The 15,662-nt window shown below is 39.4% G+C and overlaps 1 protein-coding gene across 2 annotated transcripts in view; it reads left to right on the top strand.

Moving 5' to 3' along the window:
- Positions 1-1,291: 1,291 nt before the first annotated feature.
- LOC129767266 (beta-1,4-N-acetylgalactosaminyltransferase bre-4) overlaps positions 1,292-15,662 on the top strand; it is a 40,512-nt gene continuing 26,141 nt past the window's right edge. For both annotated transcript variants that reach the window (XR_008741503.1, XM_055767964.1), the window contains exon 1: positions 1,292-2,039. The gene's annotated coding sequence lies outside the window, so the exon portion shown is untranslated. The remainder of the gene's footprint in view (positions 2,040-15,662) is intronic.

Genomic DNA, 15,662 nt, shown 5'->3' with positions numbered 1-15,662 from the left:
AAATATATTTTTTAGAGGTTCATGCGATAGAGAGATGCTTGCAGATTGCATCCATATAAATTCAACATAAATCGGTGCAGTAGAACTTGAGATATCGTGTACGCCAGTTTTAAAAAACTAATTTCGAGAAAAACGCGTTTGAAGTTCATTTTTCTGGCCGTACCAGGTTAGATACCGCATCACTAAAATGGTTCTAACTCGGTAAATAATAGAATTCTCGATAAGTCCTTTCTAGAGTATATTCTTAAATGCCTAAACTACACAAATGTGTTTGAAAATTTTGAAATTTCTAGACTAGAACACTGCCTCAAACAAAACTGCTGCAGAATCGCGTCGAAAGTTTATCGAAGCTTACGATGAACATGATCTTGAAAAAATTGCAATACATTGAGTGGCTTAAATATTTTTTAAAATAGTGATTGGCATGAGAAACGAAAACCGTGAAAAACATCAGAAAATGTCGAGGACAGTGTACTTTAGCCACTTTTGGACGAAGTTGACATTCAAACGCTACAATAACCCGCAGATCAATTCATTATAAGCCATCTCCATACATTTGAATTCCGGTCCAAGAAGACCTGTAAATGGGTTCCACATGAGCTGAACGAAAAACAGCAGGAAACCGGAAAAACACATATGAAATGCTGCTCGTCAAGTGCAAAAACCAGCATTTAAAAATTTGGAACTCCGCCGTTCCAATTGTTAGAGACAGCCAAAATCGAAATTCAAAAGTTGTTTTCAATCGAAAAGGAAAGCGATGCCCACAGTTTCTATGGATTATGAGAACATAGTAGTACATTATTAGATTTCCATGCACAATTATTAATTAGAGCAGATTATTTGATATTTGTTTTAGTGAAGCAACTCATCGACAGAAACATCGTTTGTGGAATGGGATTTCAAGGAAAAAATGATCACGCGAATTCAGGCTATCCATGAATGTAATCGAACTATAACTACAGAACCGGTGAACCTATTATCTAATCTACAAACTGAGTACTGAAACCCTTGAATGTATGATTACTTGAATCATTACTTAACAGCAATCTAAGAAATGGAATCTTATCAGATTCGTATTATTTACAATCAACTATTCAGTCCCCAGAGTCCAGTTTGTATCACACTCGTCAGTAGCGTTATCGACTTTCCTATATAACCATCTCCCAATGATCATCTTCTCTATCAAAGAAGGGTTAGTCTTTTTCTTGATTCGAATGAGGACGATTGGTACACCGTTCATTTTTTCGTGCACATCGAATCAACTGTGGCATCTTGTGGCGATACACAAACTCTGTCCATTCCCCCGTCGTGTGACCATTGTGCAAGTTTGACAGCACATCCAAGCATCCACCTGCGCTTGTTTACATTTTCCGCGTACCGACTTTCTATTCCTTCTGCTTCTGCAGTAGAAGCAGCAGATCAAATTTGCCTGGATAGTAATTTTCCTGTTCCCATACATCACTATTCCCTTAGTCGCGACAGTCGTCGGTATGTTAAACGAATTGACCTAGTGGCAAGCGTGCATAATCGTATTGGAATAAAATAATGCATCGGATGAAAGTGCCAGAATCAGTTTCCGATTTGTTTTTGTGATAAAAATGATTCCTGAATTGCGATCCCATACGTGATCCTCTCCATGTATCGTGTGTCAATTTTGGAGATAGCGTAATCTCACGCGAATAGGAAAGAGTTATGCGAATGTCAAGGCTTACAATAATTGTTCTTCGCTTTGGAAGAGGAAGGCCGAATAACAGTGTAAACCTCAATTTGGGTCGAATTATCCAATAATATAAATGTGTCGTCCTGCGTAGCAACAGCATCAGTGGCAGCGAGAAAAGGGTGAAATCAGAGCGGCAGCGCAAATCAATTATTCCACACTGCAAGAAAGTGTCTCGTGACAAAAGAGTCCGAAGAGGAATATAAAAAAAACAGTGGAAATTGTGAGTTTCGGAGTGAAAATTGCGATTCTGGATTTGTTTCATGTGAGATGAGAGATTGCGAATTGCCTACGTTCCTGATGGGATGCTGATGGTCTGAAAGTGAGTAGGTTTAAATTACTCCAGACTAAAGAGTTTACCTAGAATCAATCTGCAGAATGCGGTTTAAAACCTTTATCTGTTATGTCATCTTCTCGTGGTATCGGTATGCGATAGCTTACACATGCTGTTTTGCAAACCGGATTCTCAGTACTCTGTATAAGATTGATCAATTTACCTAACGAGCAGAAATGTTTTGATTAAACCGCGAGCTAACGCTCGCACGAATCAATTATGGTTCTGAAGGTGCATCGTTCGCAGAATGGAATGCGCTTCTAAGCTAGAGCTGGATAAATGCGATAGTCGCAGTTGTTTAATTTAAATATGTATAACTGAATATAATTGCATTCAAACAAGCCAGGGTTTCTAGTGTCATCTCCGTTCGGCTCTAATCTGCAGCAATCACCTACTACTACCTACCACCTACAAGTTGGTACTACTGTCAATTTTGTGCGCGACCGCTCATTTAGTTTTATAAAAGCCTCATTTAGAACAAGTTAACTTCTTTTTGCTCGGTGATTTCTGATATGGATTATTCCATTGGACAAAGATATTGTGTGTAATTTTGTATGGCAAACAAAAATCTCTTGTGCCGAAACGTTGAAAATGTTGCAGGATACATTTGTAATTCAACTATTTCAAAAAAATTGGTGCATGAGTGGTATAAGGCATTCAAAGAAGACCGATGAACGATTTGCCATACCAAGGACTGCCATCTGTAATGTAAACAAAAAATACTTGACATCCCTGCAACGCACTCCAATCGATGTACTGTCACCATCAGGGGGCTGATAAGCCGTCATATTTTTTTTACCCAATATAGAAAGTCATAAGCATAGAAATCAAACGAGTCGAAATCGAAAAAACTACCGTCGACCAAAGTGAAGGTAATGTTCACTGTTTTCTTCGATATTCGTGGTGTTGTTCATTCGGAAATCCTCCAGAAGGGTCAAAACGCGGATAAAAGGTATTATCTTGGCGTTATGAGGCGTTTGAAAGAGAAAATTTGTTGCAAACGGTCAGATTTGTGGACGAAGAACACTTAGATTTTGCACCACGATAATGCACCATGCTAATCAATCGATCATTGTAAACGAAATTTTGACCAAAAATTACACAAATGTGATTGAACAAGCACTGTACTCTACATATATGGCTCATTGAGATTTTTTCCTATTTCCGAAACGCAAATTTTCGCTTCGTGGAACCCGTTTTGGCAGCACTGAAGACATGAAAACGAATTCGCTGCAATTTCTGATTACAGCTATAAAAAGTGTTTGAATGACTGGATTGTTCGTTGGAAAAGGCGTATTGCTTCAGAAGGACCTATTTTGAAAGCGATAATGTAAATTTTGACGATAAAAAAAAGCATTTTCTTTAAAAACTCAAAATCCTGGTATATATTCAACAGAATGTTTATGGGATGCAAACTTGAGTTTGAGGAATGCAAACTTGAGATCCGTTGGGTTACTTCTGACTTGATCGGATTTCAGAGTAAGGGTGATTATTAACTTCTTCAAAATCAATCGCCTTTGTTGATTTGTTTTCAACTGACAAGTTATACAAACGGATTGAGTTTATCCAAACATTTGTTAGAATCAATCTTCGAATCGTGGAGATTTCTGACTGTCGTATGCAGAATGCGGGTAAAAATGAAAAACACGTGTTTTATCTTCGCTCGTCTGCGTTTAGTACTGCTGCGAGTAATCGGTGGAAGTTCACGATTTCCACTCCGACAAGAAATCCATCCATTTGTAATTTGCTAAATGACACAAAAATGGGAAAGTAAACGCTATCCTCTTCTATCTTAATCTTTTATTTCTTCCATCGGACTGAAAATAAACCGGAAATAAACACTATGCTCATCTTTCTCAACCCCATTTCCTTTCTGCCATCAGACTGAACGGATCCCGGTGTTCGCTCGGAAATTCATTTAGTTGTAATTGCGAAGTGACAGAGAAATGATGAAATAAACACAATGCTCTTCTCTCCCAATACAATTTCTTTACTACCACCGGACTGAACGGAGGCTTACTAGCCGGTGTTCGCTCGGAAATCCATTAATTTGTAATTTGCGAAGAGACAGGGAAATGGGCAAAATAAACACTATGCTCTTCTGTCCCAATCCCATTTCTTTTCTGCCAGCGGACTGAAAATAAACCGAAAATAAACACTATGCTGTTCTCTCCCAATCCCATTTCTTTTCTGCCACCGGACTGAAAATAAACCGTAAATATATGCTCTTCTCTCCCAATTCCATTTCTTTTCTGCCACCGGACGGAACGGAGGCTTACTAGCCGGTGTTCGCTCGGATATCCATTCATTTGTAATTTGTGAAGTGACAGGGAAATGGGGAAATTAACACAATGCTCTTTTCTCCTAATCCTATTTCTTTTCTGCCACCGGATTGGAAATAAATCGAAAATAGGCACTTATGTTCTTCTCTCACAATCCCATTTCTTTTCTGCCATCGGACTGAAAATAAACCGAAAATAAGCACTATGCTCTTCTCTCTCAATCCCATTTCTTTTCTGCCATCGGAATGAACGGAGGCTTACTAGCCGGTGTTCGCTCGGAAATCCATTCATTTGTAATTTGCGAAGTGACAGGGAAATGGGCAAAATAAACACAATGCTCTTCTCTCCCAATCCCATTTCTTTTCTGCCACCGGACTGATAATAAATCGAAAATAAACACAATGCTCTTCTCTCCCAATCCCATTTCTTTCCTGCAACCGGACTGAACGGAGGCTTACTAGCCGATGTTCGCTCGGAAATCCATTCATTTGTAATTTGCGAAGTGACAGGGAAATGGGCAAAATAAACACTATGCTCTTCTCTCCCAATCCCATTTCTTTTCTGCCACCGGACTGATAATAAACCGAAAATAAGCACTATGCTCTTCTCTCCCAATCCCATTTCTTTTCTGTCATCGGACTGAAAATAAACTGAAAATAAACACTATGCTCCTCTCTCCCAATCCCATTTCTTTTCTGCCATCGAACTGAACGGAAGACCGCTCGGAAATCCATTCAGTTGTAATTTGCGAAGTGACAGGGAAATGGGGAAATGAACACTATGCTCTTCTCTCCAATCCCATTTCTTTTCTGCCACCGGACTGAAAATAAACCGAAAATAAGCACTATGCTCTTCTCTCCCAATCCCATTTCTTTTCTGTCATCGGACTGAAAATAAACTGAAAATAAACACTATGCTCCTCTCTCCCAATCCCATTTCTTTTCTGCCATCGAACTGAACGGAAGACCGCTCGGAAATCCATTCAGTTGTAATTTGCGAAGTGACAGGGAAATGGGGAAATGAACACTATGCTCTTCTCTCCAATCCCATTTCTTTTCTGCCACCGGACTGAAAATAAACCAAAAATAAGCACTATGCTCTTCTCTCCCAATCCCATTTCTTTTCTGCCATCGCACTGAACGGAGGCTTACTAGCCGGTGTTCGCTCGGAAATCCATTCATTTGTAATTTGCGAAGTGACAGGGAAATAGTGAAATTAACACAATGCTCTTCTCTCTCAATCCCATTTCTTTTCTGCCATCGGACTGATAATAAACCGAAAATAAGCACTATGCTCATCTCTCCCAATCCCATTTCTTTTCTGCCATCGGACTGAACGGAGGCTTACTAGCCGGTGTTCGCTCGAAAATCCATTCATTTGTAATTTTCGAAGTGACAGGGAAATGGGGAAATTAACACAATGCTCTTCTCTCCCAATCCTATTTCTTTTCTGCCACCGAACTGAGAAAAAAAACCGGAAATAAACACTATGTTCTTCTCTCCCAATCCCATTTATTTTCTGCCACCGGACTGAAAATAAACCAAAAATAAGCACTATGCTCTTCTCTCCCAATCCCATTTCTTTTCTGTCATCGGACTGAAAATAAACTGAAAATAAACTGAAAATAAACACTATGCTCCTCTCTCCCAATCCCATTTCTTTTCTGCCATCGAACTGAACGGAAGACCGCTCGGAAATCCATTCAGTTGTAATTTGCGAAGTGACAGGGAAATGGGGAAATGAACACTATGCTCTTCTCTCCAATCCCATTTCTTTTCTGCCACCGGACTGAAAATAAACCGAAAATAAACACTGCTTTTCTCTCCCAATTCCATTTCTTCTCTGCCACCGGACTGAAAATAAATCGAAAATAAGCACTATGTTCTTCTCTCCCAATCCCATTTCTTTTCTGCCATCGGACTGAACGGAGGCTTACTAGCTCGGATATCCATTCATTTGTAATTTGCGATGTGACAGCGAAATGGGGAAATAAACACTATGCTCTTCTCTCACAATCCTATTTCTTTTCTGCCACCGAACTGAAAATAAACCGGAAATAAAAACTATGCTCTTCACTCTCAATCCCATTTATTTTGTGCCACCGGACTGAAAATAAGCACTATCTTCTTCTCTCCCAATCCCATTTCTTTTCTGCCATCGGACTGAACGGAGGCTTACTAGCCGGTGTTCGCTCGGAAATCCATTCATTTGTAATTTGCGAAGTGACAGGGAAATGGGGAAATAAACACTATGCTCTTCTCTCTCAATCCCATTTATTTTGTGCCACCGGACTGAAAATAAACCGAAAATAAGCACTATCTTCTTCTCTCCTAATCCCATTTCTTTTCTGCCATCGGACTGAACGGAGGCTTACTAGCTTGTGTAACCGAAAATAAGCACTATGCTCTTCTCTCCCAATCCCATTTCTTTTCTGCCATCGGAATGAACGGAGGCTTACTAGCCGGTGTTCGCTCGGATATCCATTCATTTGTAATTTGCGAAGTGACAGAGAAATGGGGAAATTAACACAATGCTCTTTTCTCCTAATCCCATTTCTTTTCTGCCACCGGATTGGAAATAAATAGAAAATATGCACTTATGTTCTTCTCTCCCAATCCCATTTCTTTTCTGCCACCGGACTGATAATAAACCGAAAATAAGCACTATGCTCTTCTCTCCCAATCCCATTTCTTTTCTGAACGCATTTCGCACTGAACGGAGGCTTACTAGCCGGTGTTCGCTCGGAAATCCATTCATTTGTAATTTGCGAAGTGACAGGGAAATAGTGAAATTAACACAATGCTCTTCTCTCTCAATCCCATTTCTTTTCTGCCATCGGACTGAACGGAGGCTTACTAGCCGGTGTTCGCTCGAAAATCCATTCATTTGTAATTTTCGAAGTGACAGGGAAATGGGGAAATTAACACAATGCTCTTCTCTCCCAATCCTATTTCTTTTCTGCCACCGAACTGAGAAAAAAAACCGGAAATAAACACTATGTTCTTCTCTCCCAATCCCATTTATTTTCTGCCACCGGACTGAAAATAAACCAAAAATAAGCACTATGCTCTTCTCTCCCAATCCCATTTCTTTTCTGCCATCGGACTGAAAATAAACACTATGCTGTTCTCTCCCAATCCCTTTTCTTTTCTGCTACCGGACTGAACGGAGGCTTACTAGCCGGAATCCGCTCGTAAATCCATTCAGTTGAAATTGCGAAGTGACAAGGAAATGGGGAAAATCCTAATCCCATTTCTTTTCTGCCACTGACCTTAACTCGCTCGCACGCTAGCCCGCCTAAAAATTATGCTCTTCTCTCCCAATCCCATTTCTTCTCTGCCATCGGACTGAAAATAAACCGGAAATAAACACTATGCTTTAGAGCTTTTCTTTTCTGCCATCGGACTGAAAATAAATCGGAGATAAACACTATGCTCTTCTCTTCCAATCTCATTTCTTTTCTGCCACCGAATTGAACGGAGGCTTTAGTAAAAAACGAAGTCTCGATAACAATTCGATATAGATGGTGGTGGATTCGATAACGGTGAATACGAAATATTTAATATAGAGAATATTTCACCATATCACAAAGACCACATTGTTTGGTAAAAGCAACAGTGACAATGATGAATGTTCACGAAGCCTTTGAGTAGATTGGTGCGAAAGCTTACATGGATTCCGTACATCGTTGCTTGGTTAATATAACAAGTTCGATGCACTTGGATATGGTATTTCTTAAGAATTGATTTATCAATTTTTAGCAGTTTATTTCATCTGAGAAGAGTTCCTAGGCATTAAGCTCCACAACACACAACAACTGTGTTCATGGTCACCCATTTTTTCTGTAGATAAAATTGAGCTTCATCCACCTTTTTCAAGTACTGCACACCAGGGATGCACAAAACAGATGAAATCAAAATAGTATGTAACTGTGGATGAGACCTTGAGCAGTACCTTTTCTATTCATATGCTCCGTTGGATCGCAAAGATTTAAATAATGCCATCAAAGCTCTCTGCATATGATGTATGCCGAATAATGAAGTATGTCTTAATGTACCATAGATTCAGACATTTTTCATTTAATTTTCCGAATCACTCTGCGAAAATCGGGTACCCGGGTACGGTCCGCACTCGACGGCTGGTCTTACGTCAACAATGCGGTCGATTGTGGTAAGAATATATTCTGATATTTCCTGAGGAATTGTCAGTTCAAAACCTTTTCAAGTGCCCGCTGCTCACGAGATCACCAATAGTTCTTGTCCAACGTCATAGAATGAACACCACCTGCGAATGACGGATCTTTACAGTAGCATGTCCGAAAAAGAGAGAGAAACAATTGAGAACCAGAGCAGAGGGTCCAGAACCTCTAATAAGAATGGTTGTGATAGCTGTTCTCCGTGATTGCAACGCAAAGAATGAAATGGATGAACACCTAAGCCAGGGATTTCCCCGTGACCTTCGCAGGTTGAAAGATATATCGTATTTTCGAGAAATTTCGAAAGAGTTTCTTTGCGACATTCTCAGGATGCCAAAAATAACCTCGGTATTAGGTTGAAGAAAGGAAATCCATTATTTTTGCGTAAAATTCAAAACTTTATTTAATTTACTTCGGATTGTCCGACATGTCCAAAGTCCAAATGTCCAAAGCATGTCGAAATGCTGTCAACAGCGCATGATGCATGAGGCACTGATTGTCAGATTATAACTCTTGTCTTGAATATAGAACAACGAGAGATCAATTCACTGCATTCGAAACGATAGAATGAAATAATCCTAACGATTATTAAATATATACATTTTATTCCGTCTCAATAGATCAAACTATATTGTATCCAACGCTAAACAACTATCAATAAAGCAATATCTCACTGTAGCATACATTTTCCTACGGAATGCACAATACAGCCCAGAACTGGGCTACTTTCCTGACCCCAGTTGATAACCGAACACTGAGGCACTTTCACCCACTTACTACTACTCTATTGCGGATATTTTGATTATTATTTTCCCATGCCCTCTCGTGCGCCTTTTTGCTATAAACATGAAGCGCACGAATTCGGGGGCCCAGTTTCTCGTTTTAAAGCTTCTACCATTTGATGGCAAAGCAAAAATTTAATACAGACCACAAAATGTTGCGATTCTGTCTGACCATTAAATACTTCTCTCCGTAGATGTAGAAGTTGCTGAAATCTTGTTCTTGGCACCGTTCGTTTTTTTGCTTGATTCCTGCCTCTTGTTTCTAATTAGCATCCGAAGAAGGCCGACAGCGATTAGAGGATGGGATTGAAAAAAAATGTCTCTACCCTTTTTGCCCCTTCACTTCGGAAGGTGTGTTAGCAAGTCTGAGAATTTTCCTGAATGTGGTACCGTGAAGCATCGTGATGAGGAATCTTGTTTTGAATATAGTACACAAGACACTGCTGATAAGACGTGTTCTGAGAATTTATTACTTTGCGGACACATATATAATCAATTATAAACGCAAATTGGTTAATTTCACCAGAACAACGAGGAATGGAATGGTGTGGTTCATAAGCACTCTGCTGTCTCATTTTCCATACCGCACAGTGCGGTACAATTAATTATTAAATTTCAATTCCATTCAACCGTCCAACATTATTCTAGACGCATTTGGTTAGCCGGACAGGGCAGGAGCTGTGCAAACTAAAAAAACATTACAAAATGGTCAAGCAACATCAAATTGTGGATTATTATTCTTCTAAGACAGTATGTTTAGTAATTGTTCACCTTATTGCTGTCCCAGCTTCCGTACACACTTCATCCTTTTCAAGTGTATTTTAAACGGTGACCAGCTGCAACTCTTATGGAAAATGTGCACTTGAACACGTTCTGATGATTATAGGAGAATACCAACGTGCTTTCTCGTAGACTATCTCGCAGATTCCTGCTTATGCTGGTAAAGAACTGATGCATCTAATGTGTTTTATGTATTTTTTAAATTTTCTCATCAATTTTCCTGGAAGCTTTTTTTTCACCACTAAAGCTTTCCACAAGAGGAACTATTTCTCTACTGCAAGCAAGGGCAAAGGGTAGAGACATAGAACATCAAATTGAAATGGATGTGGCTTAATTCGAAAGATAATTCTAAGCCATTTTTGTTTGAATATGATTTCCGGCATATTGCTACCTCGGCTGGCACGGAAGAAGTTCAATCGGAAAGTCACTTTTTGCACCAATAGAGGTCGTAAATCAGTGATAACGTGGCGAATGTTATCTTTCAAAGTGTCAATCGTCTGCGGCTTATCGGAATAAACCAGAGACGTCACGTGGCCTCACTGAAAATATTACAAGGGTATTAAAACACACGTTCTAGGATTATGTCGACCTAAATGGAACGAAGAGTGAGATGATTTTCTCGAATTGATCAATGGTTTTTTGTTTTGTAGAAAATCAGGTATTTATTCATGGCGAAATAGCAAGTGAAATTAACCAGGAAACAAGCGACAATTGACAAATGGCGGATATATCTGAAAAAGTTACCAACCATGACTTTTGTGATGTTTTTTTGAATCGCATATTGTGTTTTTTTTACTTTGAACCACATCCTGCGTTAAAGATGTATAAAGATTTATGTCGTTTCGGATATACCGAGAGGAAAGAAATACTAGAAATCCGCGATTTGCGCCGAAAAAGAATTCACTTTATTGAAAAACGTGTTTTTTACGCTTTTGTCTGTTTGTGAATGGCTGAATACTAAAAAAAATATTTTTCAGACCACCCTAAAATGGAAATAGGCACCCTAACGAAACAATTAAAAAAATATGGGTCTAATAATTTGCAATAAGGAACAAAACTATCACTTTTCACGAAAATCGGAGAACCACTATATCGGTTTGGCATGGAATGGCTGATTGATGATCTGACATTCATGTGAAAATGGGAGCAATCATGGGTACAGTGATTACACTGTTAAAACTCCTGCTTAACCACGGTAGCCTGTTGCTGCTCCAATCCCAGATATCGATCGCTACTTGCTGCACAAGATCACGTACGAAGTGAAACTTTGTGTCCACATGTTTAAGCCTGCTATGATCCTTCGAATCTTCGACGATGCGGATGATGGAATGATTATCCTCGAAAACCGGGTAGGGTAAATGGTTTTGGTTTGTCCGATTTGAGATGTTTTTACGCAACTAGTAAATGCAAATCGATTTTTCTTCATGAAAATCACATATAATCGATACGAGTTTGGGTTTGTTGAAAAAACCCCTCTAGTTGCTAATACTACCATAAGGTGTTGAAATTATTCAAATTTTTATTTTTTTTAACAATTTTCCTCGAAGAGGAATTATGATCATGGTTTGACCACCTCTGATCATGGTTTGTCCAAAAAATGATCATGGTTTGTCCGGTTTTAGAAATCACCATTTTTGAATGAAAACATTCGAATTTTCAAGTAGATGTTGCATTTTGTGTCATCATATTGATCCATTCATAATTTAGGCTTTCTTCAGAATATTGCCTTTTTCTTGGGCATTTCAAAAGTGTTACCCTCTACCCACAGAGAAACTTTATTTCTGCTTTGCGCGAAGGACACAATAAACAAACTGCAGCGCGCCAAGCGGTTGCCATAGAAACCATGTGGACAAAACAACATTATTGAATTGGACAACTCATGATCAGAATTGAGTTCATCAAAATGCGTTAATTTAATGGTTTATATGTAAATCTGTAACAATTTGTGTGCAAGCATGATGTTTGTGTTATAAGTGTTATAATCCAGAAAAGGTCTGAATACGTACCAAATAATCATCTGGTGATCGATTAAAAGTTAGCTGGAATGAGGGGCGCATTGACACAAAGAGAAGGTGTATTTTATAATCCTTCAAAACATGTGATTCCGTAAAAAAATACTATAAAACTACTGTAAATCATGAAAAAGATAATTTTATTTATATGTTTTGAAACATTCGAATACCTGATTTGACAAAGGTGCTAAATTAGAGCATTCAAAAAAGTGGACAAACCATGATCATATTTGCGACTGAACAAACCAAAATCATTTACCTTACCGCGTTCTCTAAACGTTTCCCCAAATCGCCAAGCAATTCATTCAAACGACGTGACAAGTAGTCAAACGAAGCGTTGCCAGCTCGGTCTCCGTAGATGACGGAGCAACAGTGTGTCAACGGTTGTCAACGCTTTGGTCTTCCAACATCGCTCTTGCCTTCTCGACGAACGTCCGATTCAGTCAGTCCGTTATGTTGTAGAGTGCACGGGACGGTCCATTCGACATGGACTCCTTTATTCCGACGGAATTTCAGGAGCCGCTTGCTCTTATATTCTATCCCGTTATCACATCTCAGGCGGGAGATTTTCTGATGATACTTTGCCGTGATCAGGTCTCGTACTCTTCGCAATATTCTACACCTGGTTCTTGATCTGCATCAGGTTGACGACCATGAAGTGACCGTGAGTTCGTGAAGGTGACGGAATACCGCACTCCAGACAGCCCAACCGGCGTCTACGAGTCCACCATAATGTTCCGATTGTCACTTATGGAGGTCATGTTCATTCCTGATACCGGTTCACCCTGCACCAGATGCTTCGGGTGAACGAAATGTCGATGCCACAACTCTGAGTTCTTCCTGATCCGAACACACGACAACAATGCATCACTAGGAAATTTCTTGTTCGAATAGGAGTCCAGTTCATACAGTTTCTTATGTCGAATCGCATTCGCGACGATTTCTGATCGAAATTTGACGCTTTATTTAACATACTTAAAATTATCCAATTTATGTCAAATATGCGTCGTTTTGTTCGCAAACTTGTTGCCATTTAGAAGGCAACTTCTTTATCCCCTTTATTCCCCCCCCCCCTTAAAAAAAACCCCTCCTTATTGGCAAAAAACTCAGACAGCCAGTTTTCGCAAGCCTCTTTTGAGGCCAACTTAGTATCACCAAGAGCGTTTTGCATGGACCGAAAGAAATGATAATCACTTGAATCCAGGTCCGGACTATACGGTGGGTGCAATAGGACATCCCATCCGAGCTCCCGTAGCTTCTGGCGGGTCATCAAAGATGTGTGAGGCCGAGCGTTGTCCTGGTGGAAAACAACACCATTCCTATTGATCATTTCTGGCCGCTTCTGGTCAATCGCCTGCTTCAAACGGTCAAGCTGCTCACAGTAGAGAACCGAGTTGAGGGTCTGGCCATTGTTAAGCAGCTCATAGTGGATGATTCCCTTCCAATCCCACCAAACACACAGCAAAACCTTCCTGGCCGTCAATCCGGGCTTGGCGATGGTTTGGGCCGGCTCACCGCGCTTCGACCACGACTTTTTTCGCTTTAGGTTGTCGTACGTGATCCACTTTTCATCACCAGTCACCATCTTCTTCAAAAATGGGTCGAGTTCGTTTCGTTTCAGCAGTGCATCGCAGGCGTTGATTCGGTCTAAAAGATTTTTTTTTGCGTCAACTCGTGTGGCACACATACATCCAGTATTTTTAGAATCCAATCTTCTGCAAATGATTTTAAACGGTTTTATGGTCTATACCCAGTTCCTGGTCAATCGAGCGAGTGCTCACATGCCGGTCTACTTGGATGATTTCAACGATTTTATCGGTTTCCACGACGATTGGTCTACCAGTACGGGGTGTATCTTCGACAGCCACTACACCAGAACGAAATCGATTAAACCAACGCAGTACTGTGCGAATCGTTACAGTATCAGGTCCATAAACTACACGATTTTTTTCGGCCGCCTTCGTTGCAGTTTTACCTCGCAGGTAGTAAAAACGTAAAATATGGCGAATTTCTTGCTTGGTGGACTCCGTCTTTGACGCGCTATAACTTGAGACTGAAAAGGACAATCACAACACTGTCAAAACAACACTTGTAGCACAGATTGTCGTCTTTAAATAGTATGACCCGATGCGATAAGTATAATACAAGATATGTTTAAGTGTTGCCATATATTGACAATATACGACATTTCTTTTTCCCCAACCCAATACTAGAAATCAGCAAATTTACTCGAACAAGAATTCACTTTATTGAATAAAGTGTTTTTACACTTTCTTTTTCAACCTCTGTTTGTTTTTATTCCTATTGATGATCTGACTTTAATGTAGAGACATAGAAAAATGGGAGCTAACATGGATACAGTGGTTACCAGAGCCCTGGCAACCCTATCATAACCAATACAAATTGAGCGTAGGCAGCATAAAGGTAGTTTGGAGTCAATATTGATGCAAATATGTTCATCATTTGCGATGCCCTGTAGTCAATGATTGCGTGTAATAGTTCTTAGATGTTTGGATATCCAGCTTTATTTTGAGATTTACAATTAAATTACTGCAGCAAGATCGCACGAAGCACTTCATTTTTAACTCTAGATTATTATTTCTATGCTCATGATTTTCTATGCTGGCTGTAAAGAAATGGCCGCCTAGCAACCCCTTGATCGTTACACTCTTAACAAAGATATATTTGAACAACAAACATGTTATTTGGTCGGGGTTTTGCCAGAACGAACCAAGCGCCAAACACGTTATTTTGAGATATTTAATTTGAAGTTTGGGGTCCTACTAATTGACCGTAACTGATCAAATCTATTATTTTATCACTCACGTGTTACAAACAGGATGTCTACAATGTATTTGAGATATTATTAATCTAATTAAGAATTAAATTATTAATATCTCAAAAATAACACATAAATATCGAAATAAATTATTTTAATTTTGATATGCATGTACTCAGTTCACTTTGGCAGAATGAAAATTGAAGAATATGGTTTTCCACTCAGTAAGGTTGAATGTGTTTTAGTCTGAATGATTACTGCAATAATAATATTGAAATGGTTGAGAAAAACTTATGATTGTTTGGCGCTGAACAGGTCGTAATTAATATCAACAATGCTTTGATCATCGGAAATCATCTTCATGAAGAATTCATGGTTTACAAGAAGTACAATTTTCATCAGATGTTGAATGTCGTTGTACTTCGCACGAGGAATGCTGTGCCCATTTGGATGTAAAAGTTCCTTTCTGGTTTGATCAAAAAAGGGCCTCCTAAAATCTTCCTCAAGGCTAACTCAAAGAATGAATCATCTGGGCCGCGGTGTTTCCCACGAGGCTTTTTCGTAAATTTGCTTAAAATTTGACAGACGTGCTTTCCATTCAGCCCGCATCAAGAGCATTTGCACAATATCATTATTGCTCCCAGCTCCTGAAGATCCTTATTGTATAAATAGAAATAGTCGAAAATTCACATTAAAAAAAACCTATATATTTTTAATTTCTTATTTTTCAACTGTCAGTCCCAGTCGGTCAGCGCTTTCCTACCAAAAAGCTCAATGTGTT

This window comes from Toxorhynchites rutilus, chromosome 2, assembly GCF_029784135.1.
Source record: "Toxorhynchites rutilus septentrionalis strain SRP chromosome 2, ASM2978413v1, whole genome shotgun sequence".
Lineage (NCBI taxonomy): Eukaryota > Metazoa > Arthropoda > Insecta > Diptera > Culicidae > Toxorhynchites > Toxorhynchites rutilus.
The sequence above is the reverse complement of the archived record's forward strand: the minus strand, read 5'-3'. Positions and strand labels throughout refer to the sequence as shown.